Source organism: Pelophylax lessonae (assembly GCF_965119305.1).
Source record: "Pelophylax lessonae genome assembly, chromosome: 4".
Lineage (NCBI taxonomy): Eukaryota > Metazoa > Chordata > Amphibia > Anura > Ranidae > Pelophylax > Pelophylax lessonae.
The window spans coordinates 314,693,825-314,713,876 of NC_138771.1; positions in this window are offsets into that span (position 1 = coordinate 314,693,825).

Below are 20,052 nucleotides of genomic sequence, written 5' to 3' on the forward strand. Positions count from 1 at the left end.
CAGATGCCAGGAACATTGCTGTCAATCAGTAACATATTTGTACTGAGTTAATCTCAGATCAGTATTGAGAGCAAACATCCCCCTGCAGACACGCATACTGCTCCTATACCCATACAATACCAGTGCTTTTACATGTTCTCAGAAGCATCCATACCAACCGGTCTACGGAAATATTATATTGGATGTAACTCATCCCCTAGTGATTGTAATTACAAGTTGCAAATAGCCTAAAAGCCTTTATTGTTATTGCCTATACATATATTTCTAATTTGTTTAACAGACAATGCTGGTGACACTTACATCAAAGAATTCTCTGAATGGTTCAAGCACCAGAAAACATTTATAGGTTCTTACTCTTAAGCTAACCAAATACGAATAAAATTTCATTTGAAATGTTAGTTTTCACAATGTCCGTTTGATTTTCTAATGGTTAATGGTGAAGGATAGAAAATCTTTCTCATTTTCTCTCTAAATTAACAAAATTCTAACTGCTGATGTGGTCCTCAGTGAGGAAAAATCAAACTTATTGTGATGGGCTTATGCAAGGAAAAGTTTCATCCCGAATAAGAACTTTCATGGTCATGAACATTCCTTCTTTTAAACGATTATGTATGGTACAGAGATAAATAGGAACAATATTAACAAAGGTTTCTGTATAGCGTATGCAAAATTGGTTTTATAAGATTTTACATAAGTATATATATATATATATATATATATATATATACACACACACAGTATATTTATATATATATATATATATATATATATATTTATATATATATATATAGTATATTTATTAAACTTCGTGGACTGATTTATTTATTTTTTTTAGGTACTTATACAGCGCCGTCAATTTTTACGCAATGCTTTACATATGTATTGTACATTCGTTAACATGTAATGCATACAAAAAATACACCTATATATGCAATGAACTTATGAATTTAAATACATTTTCCTTAACATTTATTTTTTCTCGATTTCATAACTAAAAAATGACATCTGTTTGATGTCTGGAAAACAAAAGGGGAAGCTCTACTTATTCGCACTCAACCCCCCCCCCCCCCCCACTGCCACATTTGGCACTTTTGGGGGGTATCTGATCTTGACAGGTACCCTCTCCCACTTGCGGGTAAGATTGCAGCAGCAAACTCTGAGTATTTCAGGCCCCTTTCCTTCCCCCCCCACTGCCTTCTGGGGGACACACAGGTCCCAGAAGACAGTGGGACCATTCAAAAAGTGCAGCACGACTTGAATATGCACAGTAGAAAACTGGATGTTTTCACTGCTGGTTTTCACTTCACTGTTGGTTTCTCTTACGTACAATGCCAGCGCCTGCACCTGAAGCTGATTGACGAATCGCCTCCGGGTGCCCACATCGCGGGATCGCTGGACAAGAGGGTGTTCTTATATTAAAAGTCAGCAGCTAAAGTACTTGTAGAGGCTAACTTTATTTTTTTTTTTCCAGACTGGAGCTCCTCTTTAGGTAGCAGTTCTTTTAGGGCTTTTGAACAAAATTAGTTGACCCAATGACTGTATCATCAAATGCTCTGACCAAGGGTTTTTAGAGTTTCATGCATGATGTTTTTATGAGGTTCAAATGAAAAATGACCTGTGTATGTCCAAATTCTTAAGTGCTGTAAAGCATAGCAACCAAACGGTATCCATTTTGTGCTAGTCTAACTTCAGTAGAAGGAATTTAATTTGTTAGTGGCAGCTCTGTATGGATTTGAGAGATTTTTTCCCGATCTTGTGACCATTGTTGCTGAGACAAAAAAGTAAAGGGAAACCTAAAATGTTACAATCCCTGGAACAGGAGTAGAGAGGAAATCTATCAATAAAGACTTGTGCTTTGGTGATTACTGTCAAAGGTGGGAGAACCTTTCAACAACGCTCACATGTGCTTTTCATCAGACCATTAGACTGGGCCATATACAACCTAGTGCTCCCTCCTTAAATTCTGTAAACATTTTAGAAAATTCAATATTTTTTGCCCAATGTCTATAGAGACTAACCACTGTTGTTGGCTGGCAACACCATACCCCTTTCCAGTGAATTCTGATAAGTATAATTAACAGTTTCACAATTCAAAGTTAATAATAAAATCCAAATGCTTCTTTGGTGGCAACCTTATTGGTACCTTTGTTATTTCAAGCCTTGGATTTAATTCAGCTGTTTTTTTTTCTGTTTATGTATCTTTGAGTAAAGAAGCAATAAAAAAATAAACACTGAAGATTTGTCAGTGTGGTAACCAGTGCAAACATCACGCTCTCCCAGTTAACTGACCATCTGTACTTTCTCCTTTTAGCTCTGCAGGATAATTACTAAAGTAAACAAGACACAGATTGGACAAAAAGATTTTTTTCATTTAGGCAAAAAAGCCATTTATTATTCCAGTCTGAAACAAAATGAAAGCTTTTAGCACAGGCAGTAGTTATTTAAAGTGGCTCTACTTCAAAATTAGAATATGCAAACATTGGACCCTTCTTGTATCATACCTGATATTTGTGGAGGTGACCAAGCTGTTGAATAAATGACCAAGAAAACCTCAGTAAGTACCATATAGGTCAGCATAGCATTTTTGCCAAGAATGGAACTTAGGCCAATTTCTCTTTTTCAATGATCCTTTGAGCCATATTATTCTGAGTAATGCAGCTGCCTGCAAAAGAACATTCATATGTGTCCACAAACACCAGATGGCAGTCAAGAGATCCTGCTAATAACTGGTTGTATTAGATAAGAACATGTGTTTAAAAATTCATTTTGGCCAATGGAATCTTCCACTAAGTCTTATTGGTGAAAAGGTGTATGCAGAGATTGCAGAGTCTCTAAATATATGGGGTTATTTTATGATCTTATCCTTTGCCTTGAATACAGCAATTCTCTTCTGGTTGAATTACCTCTAGATAAACTATCAGTCTATCATGAATGCTGCTCCAGACTTATTTACCTTACCAAACACAAGGTGGTCGATGCCCTTTCCCCTCTACCAATTCCTTAACTGGCTTACGCTAGCCCAAAGTGTAAAATTCAGATACTAACAACAACATAAACAGCCATCCACAAATCTGCCCAGAGCTACGTCACCAACTTCATCTCAAAATATCACCCAACCATCCTCCCCAATCTTCCCAAGACCTCCTGCTCTCTAGCTTCCTTGTCACCTCCTTCCATGCTCAAGTCCTGGATTCCTTCAGAGCCTCTCCCCTTCACTGGAAGCCCCTACCAAATCTCCTATTCTGTCCACCTTTAGCTAATGCCTGAAAACTCATCCTCCACTTAACAATGAACTTTTACTTTCTTCATCTTATCCTCACACATTTATTATCTTTTGTATCACTTGCCCACCCCTTTTAGAAAGTTAAGCTCTCATTAGCAGGGTCCTCCCAACCCTCTTGTCTTGAATTGTATTGTATCTATACCTTCTCTCTTTATATTGTAAAGTAGCAACAGGCACAGCCTACATGAGCGTGACAACACTGCTCTACACTCAGGAGCAGTGCTGCAGAGTTGTTACTCCATCACAGGAAACAGCATGAGGTGGACTTCCCTGGCAGGATTAACAGTTGTTAATGAGACTTAGCAGAAGGGAAAAAAATATTTTTTGCAGCACATATTTTTCTTTAAATTGGAGTCCATAATTTGACTTCACAGTACACCTTTCGTGAGATACATAAGTAGGCTACTATTGGTGACTTCTTTCATAAAATGATAGTTGTCTGGTATTTTTGAGTCACTAACAATTACAAGCATATGGCAAATGAAAGTCAATGAAAGACAGAATTCATTTTACCTTTACTAAACTTTTTATGAGTGTACTTTATGGGGGTCAATACCATATTTTACCATTTGCAAAATCTCTGATTAATTCTGCAGGTCCTTTCCTCTTTTGACTAACAGGATAGAAGGAATTGGTGACCTGCATTGGTTCAGTTGGTTGGGTGACTTGTGTGAGTGCCATGATGGGTCCAATCAGGGATAGGCAGATATCTCCTCAGTTGTTGCTTACAAGCAGATACCCCATCAATGGCTAGTCTTAAGCCTCGTACACACTACTAGTGTGAAAATTGACAGATCAGATCGGAGTCACTGTACTAACAATCCAATGTTAGCACATTGATCTCCCCTGCTATGCTATTGTGTTCTGACAGGTGGACAGCCTCCTATCCCCCCTGCCAGAACACTCTGGTCAGCGCTCAGGACTGGGAGTCGGTTGGCAGACCTTTTTTGGTCATGCCTCTTCGATAGAAGCCAGCCAAACAGCCGGGTTCTGTCAGACAGGCTGCCGTACAAACGGGCCGAATGTCAGCTGGTTTCTATTGAATCGGCCGATGCTGGTCGATATTTGGCCCCCTGTTGTACTAGGCTTTACTTTCTCAGACCTGACAATCAGATATAAACCTGATCTGAAGTTTTAATACGTTTGATACATCTTAAACAGAGAGAAAGTTACACAGCAAAATATTTCAAGACCTATCCATTGCACGTGTGAGGAGGTTTGTGATAGCTGCCACTGTAAACTCAGATCTGTTTGTAACATTGGCATTATTAACAACTGCCTGAATATGTTGCATGTTTTATTAACAGTACCTAAACTGGCCACAGGGCTTTTTGAATCTGGTCCAGAACCCTTTAAATGGCCATACTACAAGGGCCTTACTACCAGAAAAGCGTCGCTTTTGCTTTATTGATTATGAACAATTGCCATGGTTTTTTTTTTTTTTTTGTTTTACCCGTTATTTTTACTTCCTTTTTTAAAAAAATCATTTTTTATTGAATTTTCATTATAAAAAACTTAATTATGCACATTGAAACCAAACTGCTCCTCAACACAGTAATAGACCAGTGTTAGTCAAAAGACAAAAATTGCTTATAAATCTTGCAATAGCGTAGGATTTCAACAGTACCTTTCTCCTGACAAGGAGATACCCAATAGCATCAGTCGTACCAGGTAACTGAGTAATAGCAGGCTTATAAAATAGAACAACATAAAATGGGCCAATAAATTTAAGCCACTAAATACAACTGAATTAGTACAGCATTTTATAAGGTTAACTATAGTAGAGATACCCTTAGCCATTGGTGGAAGATGTGGAGAGCCAACTGTGTCATGTTTTGTTTAAGAGGACAATTCCCTGTTGAGATATGTGGCTTTATAGAATAGAATTATGGTATTAACTAAGGCCTTCCAAGAGGCTAAGGTAGGTTCAGTAGATTCTTCCAATGTAAAATGATCGCCTTGCAGGCATAAAATAGGAGAATAGTAAGTATAGTAGGGGCCACTCCCTCCACCAAACCCAACAAACATACAGAAATTGTTAATGGTATAAGCAGGACCAGAAAATATATATGTTTTACTATTATTATTATTATAATACAGGATTTATATAGCGTCAACAGTTTGTGCAGTGCTTTACAACATGAGGGCAGACAGTACAGTTATAATAAAATTCAATACAGAAGGAATCAGAGGGCCTTGCTCGTTGGAGCCCACAATCTAAAAAGAAGAGTCAAATGATACAAAAAGCAAAAACTGTGGGGGATGAGCTGATGGAGATAGTGGAAATTCACTTGTTAGGTGGAGGCGGGATGCATTTTGGGCAGTGCCAAAACACATGACTAAAATCAGCAGGTGAATAAGAGCATCGCCAGCAGCGAGATCAGGGTAAATACCAGATAACTCAGCGGGAGTCAATTAAATTAGATACAAAAATGTAAATTGTATCAGACGATCTCTAGCAGAAACAAGTTATTGGAAAGGGTAGTCCCATATGTCCTCCGAATCTTCTTTCTGTAGGTCGAAAAAGTCCCCTGCCCATTTTGTCCTGTAGCGGGCCACCGAGGGTGGTGTCTGCGTGAAAAGCTCTTTATATACCCCGGACGAGGGTTTTTTAGGGACTTTTCCTGCAGCAGTGTTTCAATCATGGAGAGCCAAGTCTCCACCCCAGAGGAGTCAAATTAAATCATGAAGGCGTGAGGCACTTGAAGATAACAGAAAAAAATGAGCAGGGGGGTGATTTGGGGCATGGGGGCTTTGCCCCCCCCAATGCACCTTGTCCCCATGTTGATGGGGATAAGGGCCTCTACCCCACAACCCTGGCTCGGTGGTTGTGGGGGTCTGCGGGCAGAGGGCTTATCAGGATAGGCCCCCAGACCCCACCCCCCATGTGAATGGGTATAGTGACCCTGCCCTCTTGTGATATTATCGACTGGGGCATGCTGAGTCGAAGATTTAACAAGCGGCGGGGCCACCCAGTGACATTGCCAGGTGGACCCACCCCTTAGCCATTAAATAACTGTCAGAGGGTGGAACTAGCAGATGGCGGGAGCCTTGGTCAGTACCAAAAGTTTTTATTTTCTTTTTTCGGGTCGGCAGTGGTGGCGGGCGGCGTGATTGACGATGGATCTACATGGGGGGACTTTATCTAAAAAAAGATTTAAAAAGGAATTGTCAAAACTTGTGTTGTGTATTTATTTACGTTTTACGCCTTATTGATGAATGAGTAGGGGTACACTCATTCACTTGGGGGGGGCTTCCAAGATTCCGATAAGCCCCCTGCTCGCAGACCCCCCACAACCACTGGGCCAGGGTTGTGGAGAAGAGGCCTTTGCCCCTATCAACATGGAGACAATTGTGCTTTGGAGGGGACAGAGCCCCCCTGCTCCAAAGCATCCCCCCATGTTGAAGGCATGTGGCCTGGTATGGTTCAGGAGGGGGGGCTCGCTCCCCTCCCTTTCTGGCCTGCCGGGCTGCATGCTCAGATAAGGGTCTGGTATAGAGTCCACACGCCTTTTTTTTTTTTTTTATTGTGGTGTGGAGCTCCCCTAAAACCCATACCAGACCCCACACTGTTTTTTTTTTTTTTCATTGCCGTTGTTCTTTTATTTACATTTCAGCTGTCAGTGGGGAAGTCTGCTGACAGCTCATAAGTCATCAGTTGTTAAGGACGCGGCAGCCGGCTTCCTGGCCCACACCCTAACAAGTAGCTATTCTTCATACAGAATTCAAATTGGTCGATCATTTTTCGACCAATCCAAATTCTAATCGTTCTGAAAATTTGGAATTCGTTATAAAAACCGATCAACATAATGAAATTAGTAACATAGCGAATCTATCCGAAACAAAATTAAACACATTTTTCAGTTCTGCACATGTCTAATTATGTCTCTCCGGTGCATGACCCCCCTGGCGGCTCACAAGGCTGGATTGGGTATGGAGGCAAAATGGTAGACAGGGATTTAGACCGAGAAGCGAAGCCGGTGAGACACAGGGTTCAACGAGTTTTTGAATGTGATCCCATTCATTACATTCTCGTAGAGCCAGACAGAGGGAGAACATTACATGATCCCCTTTATAATAAAAATTTGAGGCTTTCATAGGAGTGCAGCTTCAAGTACAGTGGCCAAATTCCCCTTGTCCCCCATCTCCATGCAAACACTATGTGCCCCGCTAGGTAGTATTTGTAGAGGTATTGTATTTGCATGGATTATTTGCACACGATTTTCGCACTTTATTGGGACTTTTACATTATAAGAACATATATTTTATTGAGATATATATATTTGCTTATTTCACTGTATTTGAATATTTTTGTCTTATGAATTTTGACATCCACTTATGAATTAATCTTATTTATTCTCACTATATTGAAGCACTTTCGAATTTTTACTGGATACATAGAATAATAATTTATTTATATTTTAAGTGGCGCAGCACTGCTTTTGACAATATTAGAGATACGGTATGCGGTGAAAACATACTTAGTGATAGCAGCCGCTTATATACATATATTTATTTAATCAGTTGCACACTACTTTTAATTTTTCACTGGGCTTTTTATTTGTTGCGCTGATTTATGCTTAATTTTTTAATTAGAATTTGTAGAGGGCTGGCAAAGCAAGGCCCCCCCGAACCCATGGTTCCTGTACAGCCCAATTCTTGGAGGAGATAGTGTTCAAATGAAGGAGCAAAACATTCTATGTATTTTCTTAAAAAAAGACCTTGGTACCCAAAATGGGACTTGACATAGGTAATATAAAAGAAAACTGGTAGGGCCTTCATTTTAGGGATATTTATCTATTCTATAGGAGAGAGGGGTACATTTTGCCAATTTTCAATTTTACGTTTTACAAAAGTTTGTAAGGGCAGAGAATTTAGGGCCATATAGTCAGAAGTTAAAACCGTGACTTTGGCGCCTAGGTAGGTTAGATGAGAGACCCACTAGGTTCATCATGGGATCTGCTACAGCCTGTGCAGTAACATCCAAGGAAAAAACTTAGGATTTGGCCCAATATAAAGTGAGTCCCGAGTAGCTAGCTAATTTGCCTTAGATGTGGAAAACAGCTCACATTGAGGGGCCTGGATTTGTAGGGAACAACAATAAGTAATCTGCGTAAAGTGCCACCCATTCTCTGATGCCCCCCCCACCTCCAAGGCTAAAACCAGAAGAGGATCAGAGGGCTTTTGCCAGGGGCTCAATGAAAAGGGTAAATGAAAAGCGGGATAAAGGGTAGCCCTGTCTGATCCCCTGCCCTATGTCAAAGAAGTCAGAGAGGGAGTGACCTATTTTGAGGACTATTTTGGGCTGACTGTAGAGCATGGAGGTCCAGTTTGTGAAATTTGGACCAAAGCCCATAAACTCCCGGACCATGTGTAGGTAACCCCAGCTCATTGAGTAAAATACCTTAGCTATATCTAATACACTACAACTCTCGTCCCTGCATTAGAATGGTTGATTTGGAGGTGAGAGAACAGTCTGCATATGTTTGTTTTGGGGCATGAAGCCCATTTGGTCTATGTTCACCAGGAGTACCTTCAACAGTCTGGTGGCAAGAATTTTTTTTAGAATTTTGAGATCAGTAGTCACTGGTCCACCCCCAACTATCCCAGAGTCAACCTTCACGCCCCTCCCCTAGTTCCCACAGAGAGACAAAGCACAACAGCATAGAAGTGTGATCAGACAGAGCTCTTGCCATTTAGGGTAGCATTGTATACTCGCTGTAGGAGAGGAGCATTTGCAAAAGCTAAATCTATTCTGGATGCCATTTTATGGGTCTTAGAGAGACAGGAGTAGCTTTTAACAGTTAGATGTTTCCAACGCCAGATTTCTGACAATTGAGCAACTGAAGCCCAGGAGAGCTCAGGGGAGGCCAGTCTAGCTGAGTTGGAAGAATCTAGGGTGTTATTGAGTATGGAATTATAGTTTCCTGCAAAGACCATGAGAATGCATGCAAAGGGTGCCAACTCGGTCAACAAATAATAGAGTACCTGCAGCTGGAAAGGGGGGTCAGATAAACATTTGCCACAGCAAATTTACAATTAAAGAGGTCCAAAACTGCTGCCACATATCTACCCCCTTATCAGAGATCACCTGGAGGACCCTGCTATTTAGCACTGCCTTCCTAATTAAAATTGATACCCCCCGGCACCCTGGAGTCCATTTCATGGCATAGATAGTGTGGGATACCTGTTAATAATGAGTAGCTGATCCTCCTCCCGTGGCATCAGTGCAATCATATCCCCACATGCCGGAGCCTCCACTCTTATATCCCCCTCTAGGGGTGTGTAGGCACCAGTCAATTGACCAGCGTCTGGCATCATCCCAAATGAGTGTCAGCATTGTGCATGCATGAGGCCCAAGACCCGGCGCACCGCACCTCAGAAGAAACCCACTGGGCGGGTGAAGTGTGCCCCTCCCCTTTAAAAGCCATTAATTAGATCCTACTTTAATAGACTTATAAAAAATGTAGGAACCTACTGGTCCCACCTTGAGACATTCCCTCATCTCTAATCGCCCACTCTTTTGTGCATTTCTGTCCATCTTGGATTTTTTAGTATAGGTGTCTTAGAGAGAGGGCGTCTACATTATATCTACATATAATCACTCCAGTATCGGCTGCACATCATTGCTCTGGACTGGCTTCCAGATTGTAATAATGGCACACCATGCATGCTCAAAGAGTGTTTGCATAGCCACTAGTAATTTCCAGCAGGAGTGCATGTGACAGGGTGACAATGCAGGAGCATAGTTGGGAGACAGTTATTATCCAAATAAAAAAACTTTTGAACATGGATAATTGTGGCAAGATCACCAGGGATTAAGTAAATGAATTCTGAAAATGTTAAAGTATTGAAAATTACTTTTAAAACCAGAGTAATACATTGAAGCTCATATGAGATTTTAGTAATTGGGTTTTAAATTACTCTGCCGAAATTTGTTATATTCCTTGACTTATAAACTAGGATTGCAAACGTAATAATAAAAATGATAACAATTATTAGTAATTTCCCTTTAACAAAATCAAATAATTCTCTGCATGTTTTATGCACTTTCCAGGAAGGCCGTCTTTACTGAAGGTTTTCTTTGAGTCAATATTAAAATATGCAAATGGTGTCTCATCTTGAGTTTACTTGTTTCGTACAGTTTGGCTGGTATCTATGGTGTCGGTTGGACCCCTGTCAACACAGATGAATGCTAATGCAACACAATCTTTTTTTTTTATAGCCCCAGTATCTATAATATATAGTCCTAGTCCTTTTCTATGAGTCCAAAGTATCTGTGGCCTCTGGCTAGCAGGGTGTGCGGGAACATGCAGTTGGTGCAAAGTAAGAAGGCACAAGGTCGTCCAAGATTGATATAGACAGATAAAATTTTTACACGGAAATTAAATCTTTCACCCCTTACCAATCTATTATCAGTGACATGGTGTGACTGTGCATAGACAATTAATTCAGCTATAATAATAGAGTTGAAAAATTCTCAGATTTCACTTAGATGACAATTATGTGGGTTGCTGTGTCTTGCCCAGCCATATTGCTTTTTTTTTTTTATTGAATGAACCCTTTTGATTCATAACACTAAAATCATTTATTATAATGCAAGCATGTAAAATGATATAACAGCAGGAAATGTTTAATAAATACAAAACTAGTTTGGATGGAACTGAGCTGTCAGCAGCTTGAAGCGACCAAGGACAGAGTACTTTTTTATTTTAGCTGCTGCATTGGATCACTTAAAAGTATGTCTGTTTACGCTTCAAAAACTAACAATAATATTGGGCAGAAAACACCAGATAATCTAATAATGAATTTGTTTGTATGAAGTTAGTGGTAGGGGAGGTAGGGAGAGATGATGAAAACAGGAGGCCAGTCATAGCGTGAAAGGAAAGGGAGAGGGGAGATATGACTTGTATAGGGGCTGGGGTGGGCATGGGTTAGGAGGGACAAGGCATGCAGTGTTCCCTACTCCCGGCCAGCTTCCAAAAGAAACATAGTTGACTCCGGCCAGGCTCCAGGCTGCTGTGCTGTACACATGGCACCTTCTTCCCGCCAGGAACACATTCCCACTGTGCCTTTTAATAGGCTTTTAATTCCCATAAGCGTGGAAGGGGGAGGGCTGAGGGATCATTACATTAATATGTGCTCAGTTTAAACACAAACCACAGCATTCTCCTGCTGCTGAGTGTTCTGCTGCACATGAGAAGCTGCGTGCTGGTGACCTGTCCCCGTATGGTCTCCTGGTGACAGTGAGCAGTAAATGAAATGCTTGTTACATTGATAAAAAGCATATGACATGTATTTGTCCATATTTACAGGCCTGCATGAAAAAAGGGGATTTCTAAAAATAATGGGGGTTGATTTACCAAAGTCGAATAGACTGCTTTGCAAGGTAATTTACATTTTACAAGAGAATTTTCTCTTAGCTAAGTTAATAAGTTGAAGCTCTGCTGACTTCCATCATGTAATCATGTGCAAGCAAACTTACTTTTTTTCCTTGCTTGTGATTGGCTGAAGTTTACAAAGTGATTTTTTTTTTTTACTGTATTCACTAAGCTAAGGGAAAATCCCTTGCAAAGTGAACAAACTCTTATTTTATTTCAGGTACTTATATAGCGCTGTCAATTAACGCAGCGCTTTACATATACATTGCACATTCACATCAGTCCCTGCCCTCAAGGAGCTTACAATCTAAGGTCCCTAACTCACATACATAGACATAGTAAGGCCAATTTTATACAGGATCCAATTAACCTACCAGCATGTCTTTGGAGTGTGGGAGGAAACCGGAGTACCCGGAGGAAACCCACGCAGGCACAGGGAGAACATGCAAACTCCAGGCAGGTAGTGTCGTGATTGGGATTCGAACCACTGACCCTCTTGCTGCTAGGTGAAAGCGCTAACCACTACACCACTGTGCCGCAGTTTGTCCAGCCTGTGCATCATTTGAAATGACTACATTAGTAATAGTGGTTTGAGAAAATACCGAAAATGCATTTACTGCGCTTGCGACATATCTAAATGTCATCCAAGTTTAGTGGAAAAGTCACAACAGATCTCGAAGGTGTCTTCCTAGCTGTGATGGGGAGATCTCTAACCACCCATCATGATAAGATTGCTGCCAGTTAATTGATAAGCTAGAGGTGGTCATTTGCAAAGTTAACCCCTTCCCACCCAGCCCCCACATCCATGTAAATAGGTCCTAAAGTGATTGTAAAGTCTCAGTTTTTTTTTTTTTTTAAATAACAAACACATAATACTTACCTACCCTGTGAAATAGTTTTGCACAGGGTAGCCCAGGTCCTCCTCTTCTCGGGTCCCTCTTCACTCTCTAAGCCCTTAGCAGCTTGCTATGGGGGCACTCAAGCCGAGCTGCAGCACCGCGTGTCCATTCAGGCACGGAGCTGCGGTTCAGCCTGCCCCCTCTATCTCCTGATTGGATAAATGACTTTGATTGACAGCCACGGGACCAATGGCGCCACGGCTGTGTCTCAGCCAATCAGCAGGGAGAGTCCCAGATGGCCGAGTGACTCATGGACATCACTGGATAGAGATGGGCTCAGGTAATATTAGGGGGTGCTGAGGCAGCTGCTACACACAGAAGGCTTTTATCTTAATGCAAAGAATGCATTGAGATAAAAATCTTTCTGCCTTTATAACTCCTTTAATGCTCAGGGGGGTGGGACGGACTTCCCGATCATGTGACCACTGTAAATGACTGTTTCCCAATTGAGAGTGAAAACCGAGAGATGTCTATGACAGTTTGGTCACGGTGCTGGGAGCACGTAAGGGGCGTGCTTTCAGCACAGAAACCTCCGCAGTCCATGGTCACATAAGTGCATCATGTGGGCATTAAAACCCATCCTCTTAGCCACCACACAAATGCATTACATAGGCAGCAAGAGGTTAAAGTTGAACTCCCTAAAGTTATATCAAAGACACAAATGAGCCCAGCTCTGTATTAATTATTAAATATATTTTAATTGAATGCAAGCAAAGAAAGTACCTGAATTTTGACATAGTAGCAGCCTCTTGTCGCACAAAAAGCCAATCAGATGTATTGCACTGCAAGGATCATGTTGATAATAAGAGAGAAATGAGCTCATCAGTGTGCTGCTTCTCCTTTCACTGTCCAGTCATAGGGTGGGATAGGGAGGAGACAAGTAAGTAAAAGTGAAACAACAGCAGAGAAACATCAGATCTCCTCTCCCACCAGACAAGACTGTGCTAGGTGGCAGAGCTGTGTAAAGCTCATGAATGGATGAACAAAAATACAAATCCTTTGACAGGATATATGTATGTTGTATTTCACCTGTGCATTTTACTGTTTCCCATGAGGTCAGTTTTAAAGGTAATTGTATGTCTTAATAATTATCTGGCAGGTTCACTATTGTATTCTGACAGTGGGGACTCCCCCATTTCAGAAACACAGATCAGCGCTGTAGCCATTGGCTGCTGCTGGTGATCGAATGCTGGTTTTCTGGCAGCACTGTTCAACAGAAGCCAGTCTAATGACTGACTTCTGTTGAATAGAGAGCAAAAGCAGTAGACACCTACTGAAATGTATCCAATTCCTGCTGCACAGGCTGAATTTTGATACGTGTATACCCAGCTTAGGTCAGTGGGGGAGATCCAGATGATCAGACCTGATTCTTTAGCTTTCCTCTTGCCCAAAGTTTTTTCTCACTGAAAACTGACACTACATTTCTTCCTAAAACCCAGTTGAAATCTCGAAAAATAAGTGCAGTCTGTCGGACGTTGTACTAAGAAAATCTGTGTTACGTCCTCATTCCTGTTACACCAGAGAGAGACTTTTCCTTCTTTTCTCTGAATTACAAGTTTATATGAGGACAATTATGATTAGGGGTGTGGCCATTACTCAGCTAAGCCAACACAAACTACTGCAATCTGAGGACACAAATCCACCTTTTAACTGAGAGTAAAATGCATTTCCAAGCGAAATTCGGTCACAAATAAAATCATTAGCATTTAAAAGTGGGATACTTCTATATGGTTTCAAGTATGTTATGTGTATATATGTTTTTTCATTTTGCTGATACCCTTTTACACTGCTCAAATGGGAACACTTTGAAAACACATCAGATCTGAATGGGGAAAAATATCATACTGGATATCTATACTGATACGGACTGGGTAATGTATAAGGAACAAAAGGATGCCACATCGTTTGATGGAAATGAAAATGATCAACCTACAAAGGGCTGAATTCAGATACCCCAAAAATCAAAGTGAAAAAATGATGCAGCAGACTAGTCCATTTTGCTTAAATTTAATTGCAGCAAATCAAAATGGTACTCAGTAGTTTGCATGGCCCCCACGTGCTTGTATGCATGCCTGACAATATCAGGGCATGCTCCTAATGAGACGACAGATGATGTCCTGGGGTATTTCCTTCCAAATCTGGACCAGGGCATCACTGAGATCCTAAACAGACTGAGGTGCAACCTGACAGCTTTGGATGGACAGAAGCAAAATGTCTCAGAGGTGTTCTATTGGATTTAGGTCAGGCGGGCACGGGGGCCATTATATGGTGTCAATTCCTTCATCCTCCAGGAACTGGCTTCATACTCTCGCCACACGAGGCTGGGCATTGTCGTGCACCAGGAGGAACCCAGGACCCACTGCACCAGTGTAGGGTCTGACAATGGGTCCAAGGATTTCATCCTGATACCTAATGCACATTGTCTAGCATGTAGAGATCTGTGTGTCCCTCCATGAATTGCCTCCCCAGACCATCACTGACCCACCACCAAACCGGTTATGCCAAACGATGTTACAGGCAGCATAACGTTCTCCACGGCTTCTCAAAACCCTTTCACGTCTGTCACATGTGCTCAGGGTGAACTTGCTCTCATCCGTGAAAAGCACAGGGTGCCAGTGGCGGACCTGCTAATTCTGGTGTTCAATGGCAAATGCCAATCGAGCTCCACGATGCCGGGCAGTGAGCACAGGGCCCACTAGAGGATGTCGGACCCTCAGGCCACCCTCATGAATTCTGTTTCTGATTGTTTGGTCAGAGACATTCACACCATTGGCCTGCTGGAGGTCATTTTGTAGGGCTCTGGCAGTGCTCATCTTGTTCCTCCTTGCACAAAGAAGCAGATACCAGTCCTGTTGATGGGTTAAGGACCATCTACAGCCCTGTCCAGCTCTCCTAAAGTAACTGCCTGTCTCCTGGTATCTCCTCCATGCTCTTGAGACTGTGCTGGGAGACACAGAAAACCTTCTGGCAATGGCACGTATTGATGTGCCATCCTGGAGGAGTTGGACTGCCTGTGTAACCTCTATAGCATCCAGGTATTGCCTAATGCTACCAGTGATGGCACTGACCCTAGCAAAAAGAAAAACTAGTGAAAAAGAGTCAGAAAAAAGGAGTAGGGGAAAAAAATTTAATCGGCCTCTACCTTTTAAACCCTTCCTGTTTTGAAGGTCGTCCCATTGTTGCCCAGCTAGTGCAACTGTTAATTATATTGACACCAAAGCAGCTGAAACTGATTATCAACCCTCTCTGCTACTTAACTGACCAGATCAATAACCCAGGAGTTTAATTTACTTGATGCTATACTGTGATTAAAAAGTGTTCCTTTAATTTTTTGGAGGAGCAGTGTGGATGTAGCACTACCCTCATAGGAGTTGCTGATGTCAGGGTTCCCCACTGCTGCACAGCCAGTCACACGTCATTCTTCTTGCATCCAGACACAGAAATCAGTCCTTTGGCTTGTTTTTGTTGTTTTATTAGAGGATGATAACTTGAATGGGGTAAAGGATTATGGGATGCCCAACTTAAAAATGTCCAAACAATCAAAACCAGGGACAACTTCCTCCCTAGTTACAGATTTCTCTTCTTTCTTTCACTTGTACAAACTTGGTTCCCTTTGTACAGCTTCTGCTGAATTACTCCAGGAGGAACTAACAGTTTCTAGTTAGCTCAGCAACAGCCCATTACAGGCTAGGAACTTGCAGTAATGGTAAAGTAGCAATAGTAATGTAGAGTAAACAGCATTTCTCATTTCTTCTGCTTCCCCATAGACCCTGATCCTAGTTTTACTGTCTGCAGAAAATGCTAGACCATCTGGCTGCCACCAGCCCACCTGGCTGCTTTCTCTTCCCAGTCCTCCAGACAGACACACACACATGGTGACTCCACAAGGCAAGGTTCGATGAACGCTTGGCAAACCACTGTCTTCAAGACAGCACTGCTACAGCTGGCAGTCTACCCCCTTGTCTGTCCCTGCACAGTGATGATCTACTCACTGTCTCTTCTTGCTCTCTCCGCTACCTCTCCGTTTAGGGTTACACAAACTGCCTTCTGTGGTGGGATCCTTCCAGGCCAGCCTCCCGAGCTCCAGCCTGAGGACAAAACCCCTTTCTGGCAAGGGTCCCTCAAGGGCCACCAACAGACTTCCCTCAGCACTGCTTTTCCATCTTCCACCTGACTCCCTGACTGGTATGGCTCATTGCTTTTTAAGAGCTATTTAGTCCTTTGCCAGGCAATCTCCTGGGGATTGGCTAAGGGCCCATAATTATTCAAGGTAGCCCCTCCTAGCTTCCGCCCACTATCTTCTAGAACATTCTCCAACATTCTAGAAACAGGGGGAGGCACCAGAGAGGTACCAGGATGAGCTACCCAGTCCTAAACTCTAATAACCCTGACCCAGATTCCATGCCTCAGGTTTATTACTGGGCCAGATAGAGTTGCCTGCACTACCACTAGTAGCACCCTAGAGGGTGCTACAGGGAGATTACTCTGGCACAGCTGTTTAGCTGGAACATGTATTAAAAATACATGCAAACCAATGTAGCCCTGCTGTCACTGAAATGCCACACACACTGTTGGCGCTGAAGCTTTTCTCCCTCTCCTTGGCTGCCAGTGAGGACAGGACAAGTGAGAGTGAACACAAGATATTTGTAAGACTCTGTTGCAACCACTGTGAGCCATAGGAGAGCCCACCCACTGTTTCAGGATTCTGATTCCCCAGGAAACCTCTTCCTATTAAGTCAAGGATGGGACAGGACCACAGGTCCCAGGAGACGTTACAGATAAAACAGAAAAAGGGGAAAGAAGGAAGCCTGGTGGGTCAGGGTAGTCTCGCGGGGAGCTGGAAGGGGATCACTAGAGAGCCGCTTCTTTCTTGAAAGGTTGCCTGTCTTAACATTCAACACAGTGCTGATGAGAGAGAGAGAGAGACTCCTGCCACATTGTCAGGGAAGACATGCCTGTACAGGTGGAGGTTCGCAGCGCATATATATGTGCATGCGCAAGCCAGCAGCTGCTCAGGCAAAATTACATGGGGTTGTGGACCAGGGAATGTGCAAAGGCAAACGCGCGCACGCACGCACGCCTGTCACCAATGCTGGCGCCAGGCGGGCTATTTAAACTGGCTGCAGTATGGACTTGTTGCTGTTTGGTCTGCAGCTTCTTGTGTTATTCCTGTTCCCTGTGCTAACCTCTGATTCTGATCTGGCTTACTCCTGACTTACGTTGGTCTGCTTAATACCCCGACCTCTGCTTGTTTTGGATTCTTCTTCTGCCTGCTGTTTCTGCTTGATCTACCTGAACGTTACCAACCCTGCTCGTCTGACTCTGAACCTGCACTTCCAGTCTTCTTCAGCTGCTTCTTCAGTCTGCCAAGCTCTGTGCCAGCGTACCTACCACTAGCCTGTCTGCTGCACATCCTCCTGCTGATTGCTGCCACGCGAATTACTGGACTGATTGCAGGCACTCCTACGTCTCTGTGCTCTTGTAGCTGCTGTCTCTATATCAGGTGCTGTATGAGAGGCTCTACTCTACACATCAGGCTCACTGACCAGGTACCTGACACACATCTACCCAGACATTGTCCATTTGGCGTTAAATTGTCATTGCGGAATACTGAGTCACAGCTGATGTCATCGGTTTCAGACAGAGAGCAGGAGAAGTGATCACAAATTGTTTGTTGGCAGTGGCGGCCTGTGCATAGGGGGCGCCAGGGCGCCGCCCCCCCCTAAAAAAAAGAAAGAAAAAAAGAACAATAAAGTTAAAAACAAAATCGCGTTCGCCGGCCTATGTGGTGGCTATGGGGGGGGGGGTGGGGTTTACAACCCAGCAGAGGCGCCGATTGGCTGCCTTCTGGGGCGTAACCTGGGTGCAGGTCATACCACTTTCGTGATATCCTGGCTGTGATTGGTCCAGTCTCCAGCCTGGACCAATCATCATCCAGGACATCCGATTGCTGACCCCGCTGACGTCGCAATGGGGCAGTGCCGGTGCGTGCGTCAGTCACGCACCGTCACCGCCCGATCTCCTTCCCACCGGACCAATCGGAAGACCGAGAGAGCCGCCGTCAAAGAAGACAGAAGAGGACGAGAGGAGCAGCGCCGTGGATGGTTCTCGGAATCCCGCCGCCGTCAGAAGAAGAGGACGAGAGGAGAGGAGCAGTGCCGTGGACGTCTCGCAGGCAGCCCAGGAGAGCAGGTAAGTGATTGAAGCTGACCTGTGCCATGCCTGTACCATCACCTGTGCCATGCCTAAAACATCACCTGTGCCATGCCTGTACCATCACCTGTGCCATTCCTAAAACATCACCTGTGCCATGCCTGTACCATCACCTGTGCCATGCCTATACCATCACCTGTGCCATGCCTATACCCTCACCTGTGCCATGCCTGTGCCATGCCTATACCATCACCTGTGCCATGCCTGTACCATCACCTGTGCCATGCCTAAAACATCACCTGTGCCATGCCTATACCTCACCTGTGCCATGCCTGTACCATGCCTATACCATCACCTGTGCCACGCCTATACCAACACCTGTGCCATGCCTGTACCATCACCTGTGCCATGCCTAAACCATCACCTGTGCCATGCCTAAACCATCACCTGTGCCATGCCTATACCCTCACCTGTGCCATGCTTGTACCATCACCTTTGCCATGCCTATACCCTCACCTGTGCCATGCCTGTACCATGCCTATACCATCACCTGTGCCATGCCTATACCCTCACCTGTGCCATGCCTGTACCATCACCTAGGCCATGCCTATACCCTCACCTGTGCCATGCCTGTACCATGCCTATACCCTCACCTGTGCCATGCCTGTACCATGCCTAAACCATCACCTGTGCCATGCCTATACCATCACCTGTGCCATGCCTATACCCTCACCTGTGCCATGCCTGTACCATCACCTGTGCCATGCCTGTACCATCACCTGTGCCATGCCTATACCCTCACCTGTGCTATGCCTGTACCATCACCTGTGCCATGCCTATACCACGCCTATACCATCACCTGTGCCATGCCTATACCATCACCTGTGCCATGCCTATACCCTCACCTGTGCCATGCCTATACCATCACCTGTGCCATGCCTGTACCATCACCTGTGCCATGCCTGTACCATCACCTGTGCCATGCCTATACCATCACATGTGCCATGCCTGTACCCTCACCTGTGCTATGCCTGTACCACGCCTATACCATCACCTGTGCCATGCCTATACCATCACCTGTGCCATGCCTATACCCTCACCTGTGCCATGCCTTTACCATCACCTGTGCCATGCCTGTGCCATCACCTGTGCCATGCCTGTACCATCACCTGTGCCATGCCTATACCATCACCTGTGCCATGCCTGTACCATGCCTATACCATCACCTGTGCCATGCCTGTACCATCACCTGTGCCATGCCTGTACCATCACCTGTGCCATGCCTAAACCATCACCTGTGCCATGCCTAAACCATCACCTGTGCCATGCCTATACC